Below are 18,354 nucleotides of genomic sequence, written 5' to 3'. Positions count from 1 at the left end.
TTTCTCATTCCTTCAGTTGTCCTGAAGCGTGCACACCACCATCTGTCTTCTCACAATCAATCTGTTTAGCAGATACCTCAAATAGCAGAAAAACCAAAGAAGTTGCTGTAAATCTATCATCGTTTTGCCAGAATGTTGACAGAGAAATGGCATCGCTGCTGTTTTGTTTTTCTTTGATACTGGAATGGACAGAACGATAAGTTTTCAGAGCAGGCGTCAGATCAGTGGATTAAAGTGAATTTCAGTTCTGGGCTTCAAAAATTTCAACTCGTCAAGCTTCTAGAACACAACACACACGGATGAAAAGGCCCCAAAGCGCTTCTGGAGTCCATTCGTGTGCCTTGTTACCTTTGAAAAACAAAGAAATGACATAAATCACAAGGTGCTTGTCAGATGTGTTGAACTTCACCCTGATGGGGCAGCAGTTTGACCCCCTTGTACAACACCGAAGCCATTCTTTCTCCCCTTGTTTTCACAGCTAGCCTCCAAGGTCAGGACACGTAAAGCCCGGGTGGTCCGGGCACTTTGTCTGTTCAGCATGTGTGTCATCGCCGGCCTCACGAACAGAGGGCTTGGCCATGAGCTGGAATATTTGTCGGCTAATAACTTCAAAGAACAACGATCCAGAGACTGCGGCCATGTGCGAGATTCTTATGAGCGCACTGGAGCTCGGAAAGGTTGTGACCCGCAGGTCTGCAAGAGACACTGAATCGATAAAAATACAAGATCAACATGACAGTGTGGCATCAGTAAAGCAAAACCTCTCACGCAGACGTGACCACAGCACATCTGACCCTAACGTGGGCTATAATCTGACAGTCTGCAAGAGCATCACAGTGGATCTGTGTGGTCACCAGCAGCTCAGTTCAACCCTGTGAAAACAGGCTCATGAGAGGAAGATGGTATCCTCACAGGCCGCATGAAAACAAGCTTCGTGCGAGAGGTGTGAGACCTGGGTGGAATAACAGACCTGGAGCTCAACAGTCAATCAGTGAGCATGACAGTGAGCCTCAGCAGGATCAGCGTAAAGAACTGGACCACAGCGGGAGGCAAGCAGGTGCTGCAGACAAAACCATCCCCGAAACCAGGTGTTCAGAGGCCTTCGGCAAGCTGCCAATGCATCACGGTGATAAATGAAGAAGGGGTCGACAGCAGGGATACGAGGAGCTGGATTCAGGAGTGGTGGGGTGTGTGTGATGTCATGTATAGAAAGAGATGGATGATGAAAGAGTTTGTGCTCACTCTGCCGTAACCCTCAACTGAGAGCTCTCTCCATGCGTGCCACGCGCATCTCCATCCGGGGGAAATATGTTCAGTGTTGGGTGTAAATCTCACACCTGTAATCCTGCAGAATCAGAAATGCACACGGGACACAGTGTGAGCGGCACGACCAGCAGGAGTACCGGCTTCGAGTTACGGGGAGCCCAGCTCTCCTTAAGGCTAGTTTATGTTTCTCCATCAGAGACTTCACACTCTGTCTCTCACTAACACACACACACACACACACACACACACGCACACGCACACGCACGCACACACACACACACACACACACGTCTTGACTGGGATGTTTTCCTTTTATGCTTCGTCATTGGTCTCTGTTGCTTTTGACGGATAGTTAGAAATGTGGGCTCTGCTCCGTCCATCCTGCGAGTTTGTTGGAGAGCCCGTGTGACGTGTTGGTGTGTTGGCGTGTTGGTGTGTTGGCCTGTTGGTGTGTTGGCCTGTTGGCGTGTTGGCCTGTTGGCGTGTTGGTGTGTTGGCCTGTTGGCATGTTGGTGTGTTGGCGTGTTGGCATGTTGGTGTGTTGGTGTGTTGGCATGTTGGTGTGTTGGTGTGTTGGCGTGTTGGTGTGTTGGCGTGTTGGCATGTTGGTGTGTTGGTGTGTTGGCGTGTTGGTGTGTTGGTGTGTTGGCGTGTTGGTGTGTTGGCATGTTGGTGTGTTGGTGTGTTGGTGTGTTGGCGTGTTGGCATGTTGGCGTGTTGGCGTGTTGGTGTGTTGGCGTGTTGGTGTGTTGGCATGTTGGCGTGTTGGCATGTTTTTGGCGTGTTGGTGTGTTGGCGTGTTTGTGTGTTGGCATGTTGGCGTGTTGGTGTGTTGGCGTGTTTTTGGTGTGTTGGTGTTGCACGTCTGTGCTGACGCAGACGAAGAAGTATAAACTAGCCTTTAAATGGTGACGGGCTCTCACAAAAGCCTTCAACTGACACACAGAGTGAAGCCCTCAGCTCTTGCTGAGACCAGACACGGAGCTTCCCCAGCAGTATAATTCAAACCCTGTACATATGTTGCTTTTCTACAACAGACTTTAAGGTGGATTTAACTCCTTTTCTGGTCTGACGCTGATTTATTTTATTTAGTGTTAGACTTTAGTCTGCAGCCCTTCATTCGGCCCTTTTGCAAAGGCGGAAACCCTGACGTTTAAGGGTCAATGCCTTGGAGTGTCTTTAAAGCTCATGAAATGATGGATCAGAGACGTGGCCTTGAAGACCTGTTGGATGAACCAGCAGAGCTGTCAGTGTGTTGATGGATGCCACTGGAGAGGTCACACAATGCTTAAGTCCAGCACTCAGCAGGAGTCCAACCACCTGATCAACAAACTAGCACATAGCGTCAGGCGGAAAAGACGGAGCCACTTCTGATAATGGGAGATCCACTCAAATTGTTTCAGTGATGATGGTCTGAACATTGGTCAAAATTTCTTAAACTGTTTGATTTTTTTTATTCAGAAAAGGGTAGAATGCCTTCTCCGGGTCAGGGATGAGGTCCTGCCCCAAGTGGAGGAATTTAAGGATCTCGGGGTCTTGTTCACAAGTGAGGGAAAGCTGGAGTGTGAGATCGACAGGTGGATTGGTGCTGCATCTGCAGTGATGTGGGCATTGTCCCAGTCTGTCGTGGTGAAGAGAGAGCTGAGTCAGAAGGCAAAGCTCTCTATTTATCGGTCAATCTACGTTCCTACCCTCACCTACGGTCACGAGCTTTGGGTAATAACTGAAAGAACGAGATTATGGATACAAGTGGCTGTGTAGGGTGGCTGGGCTCTCCCTTAGCGATAGGGTGAGAAGCTCGGTCATCCGGGAGGGGCTCGGAGTAGATCTGCTGCTCCTCCACATGGAGAGGAGCCAGTTGATGTGGCTCTGGCATCTGAGTAGGATGCCTCCTGGACGCCTCCCTGGTGAAGTTTTCCGGACACGTCCAACCGGGAGGAGACCTAAAGGGAGACCCAGGACACGCTGGAGGGACTATGTCTCTCAGCTGGCCAGGGAACGCCTTGAGATTCCCCAGAAGAGCTGGTTCAAGTGGCTGGGGAGAGGGAGTCTGGGCTTCTCGACTTGGGCTGCTGCCCCTGCAGCCCAACTCCGGATAAGCGAAAGAAAATGGATGGATGGAAGGATTTTGTTTGACATTAAAGCTCAAATTAAAGCTGCTGTGGTTTCTGGTATAAATTAATGCCTTCATCATTCTCTGTAGAAAAGAAGGAACATTTTTTTTTATTTAGCACCGCTCAAGGTAAAAGTCCCAAGGAATTGGAGTCTTGGGGTCCTTGTTAACATGATGTTTGAACATCTCACTTCTGATTGGTTAACAGCAGCACTACTCCTCCGCTGCCTCCATTCACTCTGCAACACTGGTGTTTTATCTCCACGAACAACACAAGCTTGAAGGAGTTCAGTCATGTTGCAGAGTTGCTAATGCTAATGGATAGCTTCTACCAGCTGAGATTTGCTCAGGTTAAGTCATATAAATCTCATCTCATGCCCGTATCATGTGGGGTTCCACAAGGTTCAGTTCTGGGTCCAATTTTATTTATCATCTGTATTCTTCCACTAGGAAACATCTTTAGGAAGTACAATGTGAACTTCCACTGTTATGCAGATGATACGCAATTATACATCTCTTCTTCATCGGTTCAGTCATTACCTATTATGGCTATAACAAACTGCTTAAGTGAAATACAGACTTGGTTTGCTCATAATCTCTTGAAACTGAATGGTAATAAAACAAAACTTTTCACAGGCGGAACCAAATCACATGTTGCCAGATCTCTGAATTTCTCACTCAGTATCGATAATACTCTCATTTTATCATCTGCCCATGTTAAAAGTTTGGGTGTTACTTTGGATAACACTCTCTCCTTCAATACCCATGTAAATGGATTGGTTAAGTCTGCGTTTTTTCATCTGCGCAACATCAGTCAATTACGTTCTTCCTTGACAATAAATGACCCTAAGATTCTTGTAAATGCCCTGGTTTTATCACGTTGGTATTACTGTAATGCCGTACTCATGGGCTTACCTCAGAAATTTCTTCACAAACTTCAGTTAGTGTAAAATGCAGCAGCGCGTACATTTATCCGGACACCTTTTTCTCAACACATTACTCCGATTCTTGTGGAGCTTCATTGGCTCCCCTTGAGAGTCCTGAAAGGCGCTACAAATAAAATTTATTATTATTATTATTATTATTATTATTATTAGCTGTTCCCTGGATTCAAAAATCAACACAGTCCATGAATGATTATTTTCTGTGTAGATCTGAGTGGCTTTTTAATTCAAAACACACTTGTTTCTCCTTCTGCTTTTCCCTTCAGGCGTCGGCACTGCAGCAAATCCCAGGAGAAGGACACGGAGGCCGAGCCGCACCAGCGTGGTTGAACCTGCCACGCCTTAGCTAAGTCCCATGCTAATGCAGCTTCATGTTTCTGGCTGAATCACGACGTTGTTCAAGAGAGTTAAGCTAATTGTTGGAAGTGTGGTAAGATTTTCATGGGAATTTGGAGCAAGATAAACTTGCGAAGGTGTGAGGATTTGCAACAACCCAACCACATTTACAAAGGTCAAGGAGGTCATGGAGAGCAAAGGAGGGTCTTGACCCAGTGAGGGGGGAGCCTGACCCTGCTCAAGTTAGTAAATAGTCTCGTGTTGCAGGACTGCCATGTTGTGAATGTGGTCGTTAGCTTAGCATGATGTTAGAAGTGATTAAAGCTGAAAATCGAGGCAACTTTTATATTTTATTGCTTATTTTCCTCCTCAAAAATGTATTCACAAATGGTCAAGCTGCAAAATGTTGTTTTTTGCACCAAACTGAGTTCATGTCATGTTTGTGAAATTTATTCTGTGTCATCTCATTTAGAGTAAAATACTGTTTAAAACAGAATTTGTTCATGTTTAATATTTTATTTAGTTATTTTTGTTTACAAATCACAAAACTTTGTAATCCATGAAAGCCTGAAATATAGTTTACGTAAATAAAAATGTGTTTTAAAAGTGATGTAATGTCCAATGTGGTACAGCAATTATAAAACTCACCAAATATATTTTATTATGTAATTGCATAAAAATAAAAGGGTAATAAAGAAATAAAAGTTACTCTCACAACCTATAGAATCTCCACCAGGGGGCAGTAGACAGGTATAGGACTGGATATGGAAGATCTCTGATGAAGGTACTAATCCTGATGCTCCGTGTTTCTTTACGGACGGAGGTTGCTGGATGTGAACAACAAACTCAAAGGGTTAAATCTTTTAAAAGTCTCTGTCATCATGTGCAGATATGAAAAATACAATCTAGACTGCTTTTGTTGCTGAAATTCACATTAATCAAACGATTTCATGTTTATTCATTTATTAGACGCAGAAGTGAGGTCTAAAGGCAGAAACCGGAGAACCAGGAGAAAACCCATGCATGCATGAGGAGAGCATGGTAACTCCACGCAGAAAAGATGCAGCTAGGATTCGAACCTTTGACCTATTCGCGTACGAGGCGACAGTTCTGCCAACTGCACCACCATGCAGCCACACTAACCTTCCTAGAAGACCGACCTTGTTCTGCTTTACTTTTTTCTATCTGCAAAGCAGTTGGTGGATGTCACTGCACGGCAAACCGTCACTCAGAGATTCCAGCTGAACTGATGTCAGCCCTTTACATCATGTGTTGTCACCTCATGCTATGAAGACATGTGGATACGTGGTCACCCTCTCAAGGACTGATCACAGCCAGAGAGCATACGCGGAGCGTAAATCTCTCAGCTCGAATCACTACTAACCTAAACTTTATAGGAAAAAGAGAAAGATGGCCGAGCTGATGTAAAGCGCCGAGTGACATCACACCACAGGTATTTTTATGCACCACAGAAGTAAAAATATTCACTATTTATAGAGCATGGCTGTGTTTTTCAGGCCACTCTGGTATGTGAAACATTGACCTGGATTAACAACAAGTATAAGGGAGGTCTGGAGCAGAATAAAGTCATTTTGCTGCCGTTGCCTTTACAAAAACATATTCGACAAATACATGTGTAACGTCACGGTTAAAATTATTGGTGTTCTGCACCTTTTGATCATTTCAGGCCTTATTTGATGCTGAAAATTTCACTTCACATTCCTTATAGGTGTGAGAAACTTGTTTAGTCTGCTCCGGTGGGAATGAATGCCTTGCAAGTCGTGCTCAGGGCAAAAAAAGCCCAGAAACAATTGGATCAGCACGGACAAGTCTGCTGCAGCAGAAAATGGAAGAACACGGCAGGATCTGGAGTCTTACTTCCTGATATGTGGACATCTCTTCTCTGATTGGCCAACAGCAGCACAACTCTACCACTGACTCTGGCCTGCATCGCTGATGTTTTATCTCCACAAAGAACACAAGCCTGCAGGAGTTCTGCTGTGTGGTGGAGTTGCTAATGCTAATGTTAGCTTCTACTAGCTAAGACATTCTCTGCAGTTTCCTGGACGCTAAACCAACAACAGCCTTCCCCGTCGTGAGTCCAGATGGGTGAGTCCATGAATGTTAGTGACAGTGTGACGTAGATCTTTCAGGATTTTCTATGCTAGAGTTTCACCGTCTGTTTTCTATCAGAAGCTACTGCAGGAGATAGGTGCTGGATGTTTTTTTATTGGTTGCAAGTTTTGGGAAGAATTCAAACCAAAATTGGGATCCAATAAAGGAAATTAGCTGAAAACAGTAATTTATTAACCTAAATGTATACTGTTGCAACATCACTGAAGGTTATTTTAAATTATCCTCCAAACTCTACGTAGATCTTCTTGGTATCCATTATTCACTTAAACACTCAGAAGGCCTGATGACTGACGGTCTGCACATAGAAATACAAACTGTATCCGAAAGGTTTTATGAAGTATGGGGATTTGTATTGTTCGTGCTGTTTCAAATTTACAACAGCAATTATTCACGGATGGCGAGACAGTCACAGTTTAGTCAAGTTTTATTGCTCCCTACATACTTGTGAGTCAGAAATTCAGCAGATTCCTCTGGAAGCGATTCTGAGAACAGAGCCTGGACAGTTCACGTGAACTCCTGACATTCAAAAACAAAAGAATGATTCGATTCGCCGCCACGGTCCACTTAAAATGTGCATTAATGCAGGTTTTGTCTGCCACATGAGCGCTGTTAGAGAGGTAAAGGTAGTTCTGACGAGTGTTTGGGGTGATTACTACCAGAGCTTTGACCAAGTCATCACTCCGGTTATTATTCAGCGGGAGTTTCATCACCTAAAATGGAGCTACAAATGTAGCTGTACATGTGTTGCTTTATTTAAACAGTTACACCTCACTATAAAACTGTCAGCGCGTGTAATCTGGAGCAGAGATGATGCACAACGATCTTCCTCTGATTTACGCGGCTGCCCATTGTCTCGTGTTTCCCGTCTATAGCGGGTGACATCACAACTGCATGCAGCTCTCGTTGATTTAGTGCAGGGGAGTCAGGAAGGGTTTTATACATTTACTTTCACGTCATTCAAATGTGGTTTGACCTTTTTTTTCCACAAAAACATGACATTTTGGATTATTTGTTTCCTAAGGTGTTTGCTCCGAAAGAGTAAGAATCTATCTGAAACTGTCTTGATCGATTTTCCTCCAAACACTCGAAAAGTCTTCCACCATTTTTCTCTGTAGGACTTTTCGCATTGACCATTTTCAGAAGAACATTTTATTCAGGTACTTAAAGCAGGGCATCTGCAGGTTTAAGGGAGTCAAATTTAAGACTTTTAAGACCTTTTTTAAGGCCACTTTGACCAAATTTAAGCTATTTTTTTAATTTAATTTAAGCTATAATTTCCAGCTGTTGCCTGGAACCGGCGCTAACCACGTCGCAAACGTGGGATTAGCCATCCAGTTACCATTAAACTTGCACTTCCCCATGGCGCAAGCTCCCACTAGCTTAACCAGCTAATGTGCTCATCTAAAAATAGCCCCCTTTCACAACCAGCTGAGTGTGTACGGTTCCGCTTACGCCAACATCGTACACAAAAAATGCTGAACACTAACTAGAAATTCACGAAAATTTTATAGAAATAAAAGAATCTTGTTTATTGGGTCTTTGGTCATTTAAGACCTTTGGAAACTGTATTTGAGGATTATTTGTCATTTTTAAGGATTTTTAGGGCCTTAAATTTGGAAAAGCAAATTTAAGACCGTTAAAGACTTTTTAAGGACCCGCGGACCCTGTCAAGCTCTCGTTCACCCGTCTTTTCAATAAACCTGCCGTGGTCCAGTATGAAGTCGTTTTCTGCCATGTTCTGGAGATGCTAATGCTAACGGTTAGCTTCTACTAGCCAAGACTGCTCTTGTCTGGCAGGTAAATTAACTCAGCCTTCTGCTGTCCCAAGCCAAGGAAGGCAGGGTCATGAATGCAAATGTCCCTGTGATGCAGAAGACATTGTCCTTTTTCAACCCAATCCTTTCCCAGTCTGTTTCCTTTCTGCAGCTAACACAGGAGGCATGGGACATTTCTGCAGGTAACACAGGAGACGATGGACATTTCTACAGCTAACAGGAGACGTTGGACATTTCTACAGCTAACACAGGAGGCGTGGGACATTTCTTCAACTAACACAGGAGGCGTGGGACATTTCTGCAGCTAACACAGGAGGCGTGGGACATTTCTTCAACTAACACAGGAGGCGTGGGACATTTCTGCAGCTAACACAGGAGGCGTGGGACATTTCTGCATTAACACAGGAGACGTGGGACATTTCTGCAGCTAACACAGGAGGCGTGGGACATTTCTGCATTAACACAGGAGGCGTGGGACATTTCTGCAGCTAACACAGGAGACGTGGGACATTTCTGCAGCTAACACAGGAGGCGTGGGACATTTCTTCAACTAACACAGGAGGCGTGGGACATTTCTGCAGCTAACACAGGAGACGTGGGACATTTCTGCATTAACACAGGAGGCGTGGGACATTTCATCAACTAACACAGGAGACGTGGGACATTTCTGCAGCTAACACAGGAGGCGTGGGACATTTCTGCAGCTAACACAGGAGGCGTGGGACATTTCTGCAGGTAACACAGGAGACGTTGGACATTTCTACAGCTAACAGGAGACGTTGGACATTTCTACAGCTAACACAGGAGGCGTGGGACATTTCTGCAGCTAACACAGGAGGCGTGGGACATTTCTTCAACTAACACAGGAGGCGTGGGACATTTCTGCAGCTAACACAGGAGACGTGGGACATTTCTGCATTAACACAGGAGGCGTGGGACATTTCTGCAGCTAACACAGGAGGCGTGGGACATGTCTGCATTAACACAGGAGGTGTGGGACATTTCTGCAGCTAACACAGGAGACGTGGGACATTTCTGCAGCTAACACAGGAGGCGTGGGACATTTCTTCAACTAACACAGGAGACGTGGGACATTTCTGCAGCTAACACAGGAGGCGTGGGACATTTCTTCAACTAACACAGGAGGCGTGGGACATTTCTGCAGCTAACACAAGAGACGTGGGACATTTCTGCAGCTAACACAGGAGGCGTGGGACATTTCTTCAACTAACACAGGAGGCGTGGGACATTTCTGCAGCTAACACAGGAGACGTGGGACATTTCTGCATTAACACAGGAGGCGTGGGACATTTCATCAACTAACACAGGAGACGTGGGACATTTCTGCAGCTAACACAGGAGGCGTGGGACATTTCTGCAGCTAACACAGGAGGCGTGGGACATTTCTGCAGCTAACACAGGAGGCGTGGGACATTTCTGCAGCTAACACAGGAGGCGTGGGACATTTCTGCAGCTAACACAGGAGGCGTGGGACATTTCTGCAGCTAACACAGGAGACGTGGGACATTTCTGCAGCTAACACAGGAGGCGTGGGACATTTCTGCAGCTAACACAGGAGACGTGGGACATTTTTGCATTAACACGGGAGGCGTGGGACATTTCTGCATTAACACAGGAGGCATGGGACATTTCTGCAGCTAACACAGGAGGCGTGGGACATTTCTTCAACTAACACAGGAGATGTGGGACATTTCTGCAGCTAACACAGGAGGCGTGGGACATTTCTGCAGCTAACACAGGAGACGTGGGACATTTCTGCAGCTAACACAGGAGGCGTGGGACATTTCTGCAGCTAACACAGGAGGCGTGGGACATTTCTTCAACTAACACAGGAGACGTGGGACATTTCTGCAGCTAACACAGGAGGCGTGGGACATTTCTGCATTAACACAGGAGGCGTGGGACATTTCTGCATTAACACAGGAGATGTGGGACATTTCTGCAGCTAACACAGGAGACGTGGGACATTTCTGCAGCTAACACAGGAGGTGTGGGACATTTCTGCATTAACACAGGAGGCGTGGGACATTTCTTCAGCTAACACAGGAGACGTGGGACATTTCTGCAGCTAACACAGGAGGCGTGGGACATTTCTTCAACTAACACAGGAGGCGTGGGACATTTCTGCAGCTAACACAGGAGACGTGGGACATTTCTGCAGCTAACACAGGAGGCGTGGGACATTTCTTCAACTAACACAGGAGGCGTGGGACATTTCTGCAGCTAACACAGGAGACGTGGGACATTTCTGCATTAACACAGGAGGCGTGGGACATTTCATCAACTAACACAGGAGACGTGGGACATTTCTGCAGCTAACACAGGAGGCGTGGGACATTTCTGCAGCTAACACAGGAGGCGTGGGACATTTCTGCAGCTAACACAGGAGGCGTGGGACATTTCTGCAGCTAACACAGGAGGCGTGGGACATTTCTGCAGCTAACACAGGAGGCGTGGGACATTTCTGCAGCTAACACAGGAGACGTGGGACATTTCTGCAGCTAACACAGGAGGCGTGGGACATTTCTGCAGCTAACACAGGAGACGTGGGACATTTTTGCATTAACACGGGAGGCGTGGGACATTTCTTTATTAACACAGGAGGCGTGGGACATTTCTTCAACTAACACAGGAGATGTGGGACATTTCTGCAGCTAACACAGGAGGCATGGGACATTTCTTCAACTAACACAGGAGATGTGGGACATTTCTGCAGCTAACACAGGAGGTGTGGGACATTTCTGCAGCTAACACAGGAGACGTGGGACATTTCTGCAGCTAACACAGGAGGCGTGGGACATTTCTGCAGCTAACACAGGAGGCGTGGGACATTTCTTCAACTAACACAGGAGACGTGGGACATTTCTGCAGCTAACACAGGAGACGTGGGACATTTCTGCAGCTAACACAGGAGGCGTGGGACATTTCTGCATTAACACAGGAGGCGTGGGACATTTCTGCATTAACACAGGAGACGTGGGACATTTCTGAGGCTAACACAGGAGACGTGGGACATTTATGCAGCTAACACAGGAGGTGTGGGACATTTCTGCATTAACACAGGAGGCGTGGGACATTTCTTCAGCTAACACAGGAGGCGTGGGACATTTCTTCAACTAACACAGGAGACGTGGGACATTTCTGTAGCTAACACAGGAGACGTGGGACATTTCTGCAGCTAACACAGGAGGCGTCGGACATTTCTTCAACTAACACAGGAGGCGTGGGACATTTCTGCATTAACACAGGAGGCGTGGGACATTTCTGCAGCTAACATAGGAGACGTGGGACATTTCTGCAGCTAACACAGGAGACGTGGGACATGTCTGCAGCTAACACAGGAGGCATGGGACATTTCATAAACTAACACAGGAGACGTGGGACATTTCTGCAGCTAACACAGGAGGCGTGGGACATTTCTGCAGCTAACACAGGAGGCGTGGGACATTTCTGCAGCTAACACAGGAGACGTGGGACATTTCTGCAGCTAACACAGGAGACGTGGGACATTTCTGCATTAATACAGGAGGCGTGGGACATTTCTTCAACTAACACAGGAGGCGTGGGACATTTCTGCAGCTAACACAGGAGGCATGGGACATTTCATCAACTAACACAGGAGACGTGGGACATTTCTGCAGCTAACACAGGAGGCGTGGGACATTTCTGCAGCTAACACAGGAGGCGTGGGACATTTCTGCAGCTAACACAGGAGACGTGGGACATTTCTGCAGCTAACACAGGAGACGTGGGACATTTCTGCATTAATACAGGAGGCGTGGGACATTTCTTCAACTAACACAGGAGACGTGGGACATTTCTGCAGCTACACAGGAGGCGTGGGACGTTTCTTCAACTAACACAGGAGACGTGGGACATTTCTTCAACACAGGAGATGTGGGACATTTCTGCAGCTAACACAGGAGACGTGGGACATTTCTTCAACTAACACAGGAGACGTGGGACATTTCTGCAGCTAACACAGGAGGCGTGGGACATTTCTTCAACTAACACAGGAGACGTGGGACGTTTCTTCAACTAACACAGGAGATGTGGGACATTTCTTCAACTAACACAGGAGACGTGGGACATTTCTGCAGCTAACACAGGAGGCGTGGGACATTTCTTCAACTAACACAGGAGACGTGGGACATTTCTTCAACTAACACAGGAGACGTGGGACATTTCTTCAACTAACACAGGAGATGTGGGACATTTCTGCAGCTAACACAGGAGGCGTGGGACATTTCTTCAAATAACACAGGAGATGTGGGACATTTCTGCAGCTAACACAGGAGGTGTGGGACATTTCTGCAGCTAACACAGGAGACGTGGGACATTTCTGCAGCTAACACAGGAGGCGTGGGACATTTCTGCAGCTAACACAGGAGGCGTGGGACATTTCTTCAACTAACACAGGAGACGTGGGACATTTCTTCAGCTAACACAGGAGACGTGGGACATTTCTGCAGCTAACACAGGAGACGTGGGACATTTCTGCAGCTAACACAGGAGGTGTGGGACATTTCTGCATTAACACAGGAGGCGTGGGACATTTCTTCAGCTAACACAGGAGGCGTGGGACATTTCTTCAACTAACACAGGAGACGTGGGACATTTCTGTAGCTAACACAGGAGACGTGGGACATTTCTGCAGCTAACACAGGAGACGTGGGACGTTTCTGCAGCTAACACAGGAGACGTGGGACATTTCTGCAGCTAACACAGGAGGCGTGGGACATTTCTGCAGCTAACACAGGAGGCGTGGGACATTTCTTCAACTAACACAGGAGACGTGGGACATTTCTGCATTAACACAGGAGACGTGGGACATTTCTGCAGCTAACACAGGAGACGTGGGACATTTCTGCAGCTAACACAGGAGGTGTGGGACATTTCTGCATTAACACAGGAGGCGTGGGACATTTCTTCAGCTAACACAGGAGGCGTGGGACATTTCTTCAACTAACACAGGAGACGTGGGACATTTCTGTAGCTAACACAGGAGACGTGGGACATTTCTGCAGCTAACACAGGAGACGTGGGACATTTCTGCATTAACACAGGAGACGTGGGACATTTCTGCAGCTAACACAGGAGACGTGGGACATTTCTGCAGCTAACACAGGAGGTGTGGGACATTTCTGCATTAACACAGGAGGCGTGGGACATTTCTTCAGCTAACACAGGAGGCGTGGGACATTTCTTCAACTAACACAGGAGACGTGGGACATTTCTGTAGCTAACACAGGAGACGTGGGACATTTCTGCAGCTAACACAGGAGGCGTGGGACATTTCTTCAACTAACACAGGAGACGTGGGACATTTCTGCAGCTAACACAGGAGGCGTCGGACATTTCTTCAACTAACACAGGCGTGGGACATTTCTGCATTAACACAGGAGGCGTGGGACATTTCTGCATTAACACAGGAGGCGTGGGACATTTCTGCAGCTAACACAGGAGACGTGGGACATTTCTGCAGCTAACACAGGAGACGTGGGACATGTCTGCAGCTAACACAGGAGGCATGGGACATTTCTGCAGCTAACACAGGAGGCGTGGGACATTTCTGCAGCTAACACAGGAGACGTGGGACATTTCTGCAGCTAACACAGGAGACGTGGGACATTTCTGCATTAATACAGGAGGCGTGGGACATTTCTTCAACTAACACAGGAGGCGTGGTACATTTCTGCAGCTAACACAGGAGGCATGGGACATTTCATCAACTAACACAGGAGACGTGGGACATTTCTGCAGCTAACACAGGAGGCGTGGGACATTTCTGCAGCTAACACAGGAGGCGTGGGACATTTCTGCAGCTAACACAGGAGACGTGGGACATTTCTGCAGCTAACACAGGAGACGTGGGACATTTCTGCATTAATACAGGAGGCGTGGGACATTTCTTCAACTAACACAGGAGACGTGGGACATTTCTGCAGCTACACAGGAGGCGTGGGACGTTTCTTCAACTAACACAGGAGACGTGGGACATTTCTTCAACACAGGAGATGTGGGACATTTCTGCAGCTAACACAGGAGACGTGGGACATTTCTTCAACTAACACAGGAGACGTGGGACATTTCTGCAGCTAACACAGGAGGCGTGGGACATTTCTTCAACTAACACAGGAGACGTGGGACGTTTCTTCAACTAACACAGGAGATGTGGGACATTTCTTCAACTAACACAGGAGACGTGGGACATTTCTGCAGCTAACACAGGAGGCGTGGGACATTTCTTCAACTAACACAGGAGACGTGGGACATTTCTTCAACTAACACAGGAGACGTGGGACATTTCTTCAACTAACACAGGAGATGTGGGACATTTCTGCAGCTAACACAGGAGGCGTGGGACATTTCTTCAAATAACACAGGAGATGTGGGACATTTCTGCAGCTAACACAGGAGGTGTGGGACATTTCTGCAGCTAACACAGGAGACGTGGGACATTTCTGCAGCTAACACAGGAGGCGTGGGACATTTCTGCAGCTAACACAGGAGGCGTGGGACATTTCTTCAACTAACACAGGAGACGTGGGACATTTCTGCAGCTAACACAGGAGACGTGGGACATTTCTGCAGCTAACACAGGAGACGTGGGACATTTCTGCAGCTAACACAGGAGGCGTGGGACATTTCTTCAACTAACACAGGAGACGTGGGACATTTCTGCATTAACACAGGAGACGTGGGACATTTCTGCAGCTAACACAGGAGACGTGGGACATTTCTGCAGCTAACACAGGAGGTGTGGGACATTTCTGCATTAACACAGGAGGCGTGGGACATTTCTTCAGCTAACACAGGAGGCGTGGGACATTTCTTCAACTAACACAGGAGACGTGGGACATTTCTGTAGCTAACACAGGAGACGTGGGACATTTCTGCAGCTAACACAGGAGACGTGGGACATTTCTGCATTAACACAGGAGACGTGGGACATTTCTGCAGCTAACACAGGAGACGTGGGACATTTCTGCAGCTAACACAGGAGGTGTGGGACATTTCTGCATTAACACAGGAGGCGTGGGACATTTCTTCAGCTAACACAGGAGGCGTGGGACATTTCTTCAACTAACACAGGAGACGTGGGACATTTCTGTAGCTAACACAGGAGACGTGGGACATTTCTGCAGCTAACACAGGAGGCGTGGGACATTTCTTCAACTAACACAGGAGACGTGGGACATTTCTGCAGCTAACACAGGAGGCGTCGGACATTTCTTCAACTAACACAGGCGTGGGACATTTCTGCATTAACACAGGAGGCGTGGGACATTTCTGCATTAACACAGGAGGCGTGGGACATTTCTGCAGCTAACACAGGAGACGTGGGACATTTCTGCAGCTAACACAGGAGACGTGGGACATGTCTGCAGCTAACACAGGAGGCATGGGACATTTCTGCAGCTAACACAGGAGACGTGGGACATTTCTGCAGCGAACACAGGAGACGTGGGACATTTCTGCAGCTAACACAGGAGACGTGGGACATTTCTGCATTAATACAGGAGGCGTGGGACATTTCTTCAACTAACACAGGAGACGTGGGACATTTCTGCAGCTAACACAGGAGGCGTGGGACGTTTCTTCAACTAACACAGGAGACGTGGGACATTTCTGCATTAATACAGGAGGCGTGAGACATTTCTTCAACTAACACAGGAGGCGTGGGACATTTCTGCAGCTAACACAGGAGGCATGGGACATTTCATCAACTAACACAGGAGACGTGGGACATTTCTGCAGCTAACACAGGAGGCGTGGGACATTTCTGCAGCTAACACAGGAGACGTGGGACATTTCTGCAGCTAACACAGGAGACGCGGGACATTTCTGCAGCTAACACAGGAGACGTGGGACATTTCTGCATTAATACAGGAGGCGTGGGACATTTCTTCAACTAACACAGGAGGCGTGGGACGTTTCTTCAACTAACACAGGAGACGTGGGACATTTCTGCAGCTAACACAGGAGGCGTGGGACATTTCTTCAACTAACACAGGAGACGTGGGACGTTTCTTCAACTAACACAGGAGGCGTGGGTCATTTCTGCAGCTAACACAGGAGGCGTGGCATTTCTACAGCTAACACAGGAGGCGTGGGACATTTCTGCAGCTAACACAGGAGGCGTGGGACATTTCTGCAGCTAACACAGGAGACGTGGGACATTTCTGCAGCTAACACAGGAGACGTGGGACATTTCTGCAGCTAACACAGGAGGCGTGGGACATTTCTGCAGCTAACACAGGAGACGTGGGACATTTCTGCAGCTAACACAGGAGACGTGGGACATTTCTGCAGCTAACACAGGAGACGTGGGACATTTCTGCAATTAACACAGGAGACGTGGGACATTTCTGCATTAATACAGGAGGCGTGGGACATTTCTTCAACTAACACAGGAGACGTGGGACATTTCTGCAGCTAACACAGGAGGCGTGGGACGTTTCTTCAACTAACACAGGAGACGTGGGACATTTCTGCATTAATACAGGAGGCGTGAGACATTTCTTCAACTAACACAGGAGGCGTGGGACATTTCTGCAGCTAACACAGGAGGCATGGGACATTTCATCAACTAACACAGGAGACGTGGGACATTTCTGCAGCTAACACAGGAGGCGTGGGACATTTCTGCAGCTAACACAGGAGACGTGGGACATTTCTGCAGCTAACACAGGAGACGTGGGACATTTCTGCAGCTAACACAGGAGACGTGGGACATTTCTGCATTAATACAGGAGGCGTGGGACATTTCTTCAACTAACACAGGAGGCGTGGGACGTTTCTTCAACTAACACAGGAGACGTGGGACATTTCTGCAGCTAACACAGGAGGCGTGGGACATTTCTTCAACTAACACAGGAGACGTGGGACGTTTCTTCAACTAACACAGGAGGCGTGGGTCATTTCTGCAGCTAACACAGGAGGCGTGGGACATTTCTACAGCTAACACAGGAGGCGTGGGACATTTCTGCAGCTAACACAGGAGGCGTGGGACATTTCTGCAGCTAACACAGGAGACGTGGGACATTTCTGCAGCTAACACAGGAGACGTGGGACATTTCTGCAGCTAACACAGGAGGCGTGGGACATTTCTGCAGCTAACACAGGAGACGTGGGACATTTCTGCAGCTAACACAGGAGACGTGGGACATTTCTGCAGCTAACACAGGAGACGTGGGACATTTCTGCATTAATACAGGAGGCGTGGGACATTTCTTCAACTAACACAGGAGGCGTGGGACGTTTCTCCAACTAACACAGGAGACGTGGGACATTTCTGCAGCTAACACAGGAGGCGTGGGACATTTCTTCAACTAACACAGGAGACGTGGGACGTTTCTTCAACTAACACAGGAGGCGTGGGTCATTTCTGCAGCTAACACAGGAGGCGTGGGACATTTCTACAGCTAACACAGGAGGCGTGGGACATTTCTGCAGCTAACACAGGAGGCGTGGGACATTTCTGCAGCTAACACAGGAGACGTGGGACATTTCTGCAGCTAACACAGGAGACGTGGGACATTTCTGCAGCTAACACAGGAGGCGTGGGACATTTCTGCAGCTAACACAGGAGACGTGGGACATTTCTGCAGCTAACACAGGAGACGTGGGACATTTCTGCAGCTAACACAGGAGACGTGGGACATTTCTGCAGCTAACACAGGAGACGTGGGACATGTCTCAGGTTCAGAGTGCACATGCAGCTCAGAGTGACCAATCACATTTTAAACAGAACAAGTAT

The sequence above is a fragment of the Nothobranchius furzeri genome, chromosome 6 (genome assembly GCF_043380555.1).
Source record: "Nothobranchius furzeri strain GRZ-AD chromosome 6, NfurGRZ-RIMD1, whole genome shotgun sequence".
NCBI lineage: Eukaryota > Metazoa > Chordata > Actinopteri > Cyprinodontiformes > Nothobranchiidae > Nothobranchius > Nothobranchius furzeri.
The sequence above is the reverse complement of the archived record's forward strand: the minus strand, read 5'-3'. Positions refer to the sequence as shown.